Source organism: Vigna umbellata, chromosome 11 (assembly GCF_029865625.1).
Source record: "Vigna umbellata cultivar VRB3 chromosome 11, Vumbellata_1.0, whole genome shotgun sequence".
Taxonomy (NCBI): domain Eukaryota; kingdom Viridiplantae; phylum Streptophyta; class Magnoliopsida; order Fabales; family Fabaceae; genus Vigna; species Vigna umbellata.
Window position 1 is genome coordinate 7,279,801 of NC_142175.1, and position 5,931 is coordinate 7,285,731.

General features: G+C 35.9%; 1 pseudogene; it reads left to right on the forward strand.

Moving 5' to 3' along the window:
* The first annotated feature begins 263 nt into the window (after positions 1-263).
* On the forward strand, positions 264-4,581 carry LOC148190888 (small ribosomal subunit protein uS5c pseudogene; annotated as a pseudogene).
* The last annotated feature ends 1,350 nt before the right edge of the window (positions 4,582-5,931 follow it).

Below are 5,931 nucleotides of genomic sequence, written 5' to 3' on the forward strand. Positions count from 1 at the left end.
ATAAGCAAAACACACCAACGCTGAAAGGATTGCAACGCTTCAATCTAACGGCGGCACTCCGCCGGACTTCAAACCCCAACAACCAACATCGACAGCTCAAACGACACCGGAACGACCACAACGCATCCTTTTGGCAGCCCGTTCCAATAGCGGTAGCCCAAAACGCGCCGGTCACCAGATCAGACAATAGTGGCAACGGCGGAACTCCGGCGGACAACACAACGCCACGCTCCATGAAATCAACCTAGTCAAAAGACGCGTCGATGGGTGGGTGGGTCGGAGGTAGACAGACTCTGTCTAGGGTTCGCGAATAGTTCCAGAGGCGGCACTCTAGCGAGCAACGCACCACTACGCTACACTCAACGAAGCGGGTGGGAGGATTCGAGACTCAAAACGCATTGACGAGTGGCTGGGTCGGAGGTAGAAGGACTCTCTCTAGGGGTCGCGAATAGTTCTAGTGCTGGCGAGGAACGAACCCCTACGCTACAAGGAAGGAAGCGGGTGGGACGATTCCAGACTTGAAACGCCTAGATGGGTGGCTGGGTCAGAGGAAGACGAAGTCTCTCTCGGCTGCAATCTCTCACAAGCTTCTGCTTCTCTCTCTAACAAAGTCTCAGATTCAAAATCTGAAGACTGAAAATTAACTCCAAAAACTTGAAATCCCGCTCCCAAATTTCAATTTCCACGTTCTAATTTCTGAAATTCTTTTCCACATGCACCAATCACATTTTGACACGTGGCCCGTGTCAAAATATTGTCAAAAATTGTTGTTAAAGTATCATTTCCCGAAAGAAAAATAGCGAGGTAGAGATGTGAAATGTACGGTACCATAACCCTAACATCTAATGCATTTAGCATCTATTTTGTCCGTATTTTATGAGTTATAATTTTTAGATTTGATTTAGTTTAAACGTACGTATCAAATTGAATAGATTAAATAAAAAATAATATAATTTAATTTAGGTTCAATTTTTTTTAGTTTCATTTAACTAATTCTTTTAGAATTTTTACACTAATTTAAGTATATTTTCAAAACTCTAACGCCGAGATTTCCTTTTCTTTTTCCTTTTCTAAAACAATTCCCTCGCAACTTTTGATAAGATTATAAAAAATTATTCAGCTTTATATTATCGATAAATTCTAATTATTGTGTTATTATAATATAAAGAAAATAAGATAATTGTGAAAAAAAAATAATTAATTAAAAAATTAAAATAATGTGTAACATTCCAAAATATATAGTTTTAAATGTATTAAAATATAAAAATTACATATTTTTAAATTAATTGGGTATTAACCTCTCTATAAATATTTCTAACTAAATTGAAAGTTAAAAGATACACAAATAAAGACTTTTTCATCTTTAATCTATAAGAAATATAATAAGTTTGATATTAAATATGCTAAAGATTACATATTTCATTCATTCTAGATTATATATTTCATTCATTCTAGATATATAATGATTTTATACTTATAGAATACTAGTGTTACGTTCCGACTGAAGTATTAACATAAGTCATCTAGCAACCTTCATAATATGGTAAATTCTTCCATCTTATTAAGTGTTGATGACTTTTCATTACCAACTTGGTGGTAGAAATTTCTATTGATTCTGACCATTCAATACAATTATTTATTTATCTCAATGTATCATTAAAATTTGAATATTTCATTAAATATAGTGACTTAACACACATCAACATATCAATAGTATTTCTTTAGACTTTGTTCACTTGAATGAATTTGGAAGAGAGTGATGGAAGATATTTGAGAAGATTTGAAGATAAATATTTTTGTTGTTTATTTGAGTAGATTTGGAGGTAAGTGAGAGTGAATTTAGAAATAAAGTTTGTAAGAATTAGTGTAGAATTTGATTGATGGGATAAATTAAAAAAATTTACTTTCAAATTCATTCTCACTTAACTCCAAATCTACTTAAATAAACAACAAAAAAATTTACCTTCAAATCTTCTCAAATATCTTCAATCACTCTCCTCCAAATCCATTCAAGTGAACAAAGTCTCAGTTACTGTTTATATACATATATTAGAAATGATAGTGCAAGATTGGTCACAAGTTGATCAACGTGTATGGGTTTACATATAGATTCACTATGTGATTTCAAAGTTTCATTTTCGATAATATAAATAGGGGTGGGCAAAAATAATTGTACTGTATTGAATTACAGTTAACTGTATTATATTATACTTAAAATAAACTAATTTGTTTTTACTAAAAACTGAATAACTTATTTTTGGTTCGGTTTAAATAAACTAAACTTTTTATACTTTTAGTACAGTTAACTGGTGTGAACTGTGTAAACTGTGTTTTTATTTTTTTAAGTCTAAGTCCTCATTTCCACTTTCTCCCAACGAAAACCCTACGCACTTCAAGACCTCCTTCTGATCTCTTCCAACGAAAACTCTACACAGTTCAACCCCTTCTGCATAGTGTACCGGCGTGACCGGTTTCGATTAGGAAGTGTCCTGCACAGTGTACCGGCGTGGCGTTTGCGCTTTTAGCTTCTTTGGTGCTGTGTTCACACGCTTCCTTTGACGTTCCCTTCATCGTCGCGCACAACAAGGCCTCCCTCAACAGACTCAAGTCTGGTGCGGAAAGGGTCTCAATTTCCATCGACATCTACAACCAAGGAACCTCGTACGCTCCGATCTACCATCAATTTTCCTTTTTACCTATTTTTAATTTTCATTGTGTGAGATCCCAATTGCCCTTTTCATGCATGTGGTCGTTCATGCCTGAATTAGAGTTTATGGAATTTTAATTTCGTGAATATTTGTTCGATCGTGTCTGTGCTACTTGGCTGTTGACGAATGTTTGTAAAAATTGGATATTTTTGCAGTAGACTCTCTAATAGGTTGATTTCAACTCTTTCCTTGCCCTCGTTTAAGCTTCCATTTTGATTCAATGAATGCAGTTGTGTCCGTGGTAATGCTTTTTTAATCTTATTTTTTTACTTTTATTCCAGGTCCTCTTGAATGCCCATTTTTATATGCTCGCATTTTTACTTCAGTTGCTAAATTTTCTTCTTTGGTAAATGGTCTTGTCCAAACTTTTAAGATTTCATTTCTCAAGATCTCTCTGTCATGACTTGTAATTGTATTGGTCTTCACTTATTATTCCATTTGAATGTTTACTCTGAAATCCTTAATGATATTAATGTTCTAGTTAATTTTTTATATGGATATTCAATGTTTATCATGACCCTTTTACACCTGTTCTTCAATATTAACCACCCAGTCCACTACAAGAAATATGTTAATTACCGAAGGATTAATACCGACGGTCTTTTATCCTTCGATAAGGCACTGACATTACCGAAGGAATACGCCCTTCGGTAAAAGGTTCAATTGAGTGAAATGAGAATTTAGGATCTCGCTGTTCCATTCTCCCGTATTGTGAAATCTTCTCCCTCCCAAAACCTCTCGACCCTATTCTCAACGGTGGCCATTTTGTCGCAATTCCCGCTTCTTCGCGCTTCTCTCTCCTCCCCTCGCCGCCGCACACCGTCTCCCTCCTCTTCGCCAAACCCCAACACCACCCCTCCCTCCTCTACGCCAAATGCAAACCCTCCGATGACATTGACACCTCCTCTTCGCCTGCAGAGGGATTTGTCGCCCCTCCCTCCTTCGACGATGGCCCCCTCAAGACGGAGGACGAGATCGCCGCAGCCTACGAGGAGCTCTACGGCCCCACCTTCAGCGGCGTTTTTGTGCTCGGGAATGACGTCTTCGAAACGGACTCCCTGGTGAAGCAGGACACGGGGTTCGGGTCAACACGAAGAAGGACAAGGTCTGCGACGGGTTCGAAGATAGGGTGGTCCAGGTGAGAAGGGTGACGAAAGTTGTTAAGGGAGGGAAGTAGTTGCGCTTCAGAGCTGTCTTCATTGTCGGCAACAAAAATGGCCAAGATTGCATCGGAGTTGGCAAGACCAAGGAAGTCGTCGCCGCCGTTCAAAAGTCCGCCTCCGATGCTAGGAGGAACATCGTGAAGGTGCCAATGACTAAGTACTCCACTTTTCCCCACAGGTACACACTCAGTTTTTGCATGAGAAACCCTTGCTAGATATTCTTGTTGTTATACCTGATTGTTCTAAAAAGCTGGATGAAATTTGTGTTGTAGAACATATTGATATTTCTGATGATTTTTATGATGTGTGCATTGGTCTGGACAACAATTTTGAGGATAGCTTTATGGACTGTGTTGAGTTAACTATGGATTCTGTTATTATTACTAAGGAAGAGCCAACACAGGTGTTGTTTAACCTTGAAATTCTAGTTGTCTTATCTGAGTTTCCTTTGCAGTTTAGCTCATTTGATTGCCTGTGCATAGATCCTTTAGAGCTTGTTGTTAACACTGTAGTAGTTATTGATTCTAAGGTTCTCAGAGCACCATTTGAGATTGAACGTATCCATATCCCTACTGTTTGCACTGATAATATTTGTCCCACCTTTGATGCATTATTTCTTCATGAAAATGATCTTGATTTCACTTTTAACAAAGCTGAAATGTTTGATGATTCACTGATGAACATTGACTTTGATTTTGCTGTTGCAACTGACATGACTAATATTGTCACTCGTCCAAAGGAAGCTGCAGACACAAAGGAAGTGGTCATGGATGCAAGAGAAGGTATAAATGATGCTCAAAGAGCCTGGAATTTGCAGAATCAACAGCAAAGGCATGAGGAGATCTGGTTGCTGCAGCTGAAAGCATTGAATGGAGAACTGATGATGCTAAAGCAGAGAGCTGGGAAGGAGCTAATGCACAACTTGGCGGACAATGGAGAAAATCCAATAAGCTCTTTCTTTTCCTTTCTTTTAAATAGTAGTTATAGGTCTTTTATAGTAGTTTACATAGCTTTAAGTAGCATAATAAATAGTAGGATAGATAATATGTTGTTTTTCATAAAAATAAAAAGAATTAACTTTGATTTGTGGCCAATCTGAATAAGTTCTTTGCCTCTTTAGTTTTGTAGTTTTACTTTTAAGTCTTGTTTCTGTTCTTGTTCAATTGCTATTTTTTTTGTGTTTTTCAGTTTCTATTCTTGTACATATCTGTTGCTATTTGATTTGAGTATGTTTTTGTTGATTAGAAAACCTTACTTACTCACACATTGAGGGCAATGTGCCTCTTAAGTGTGGGGGTGAGGGGTTGTAGTTAAAATTTTTGCTTTTACTCTGATAAATCTGTGTTGATATCTGTTTTTGAGTAAAATAGGGGTAAATTTTTTTTCTTAGCTGTTTTTCTTTAACTTAGGTGTGGTTTAGTTTTAAATACCTAGAGTAGTTTCCCATTCTTGTTTTAGTCTGTAAATACCTATTTTTGTTACTAATTTGTTTTAGTTTAGTTTTTAGCTTTGTTGTTAATAGTTCTTTAGGTTTTTACAGTTCATTCATTTCTTGGTTTAGGTTCTTTTACTGTTTTTTAATTTGTTTTAGAACTTCTTTTAGGTCCCTTTTCTTTTCTTCTTTCTATTATTTTCTCTTCCTTATGTTAGTTACTTGTTATGTTTTAAGCTCTTGGTTCGTTTCATGCTTTGTTTTAAGTTTTCAATTAGGATTTTCTTTTCATAATTAGTTTCTATTTTCTTTCTGCTACTGTTTGTAAAGTTTTTCTAAATTTAGTTTGTCAATACTTAGTTCTTTATGCTTTTAGAATATGTTTTAGGCTGTAGGATTAGACTTTATTTTTGCTTATAGTTTCTGTAATTAGAATTCATATTAGGATTTCCTTTTCTCTTATATTCTTGCTTTCTATTTCACGTGTTAGATATTCTTTAATTTCTGTTTTAACATTTGTTTCAGTTTTATTTTCCCTTATAGGTTTTGTTTTGAGATTTAAATTTCTGAGTCTTGTTCTGGTTTTTAGTAATTTTCTAGGATCTCTTCCATTCATTGCTACTGTTAG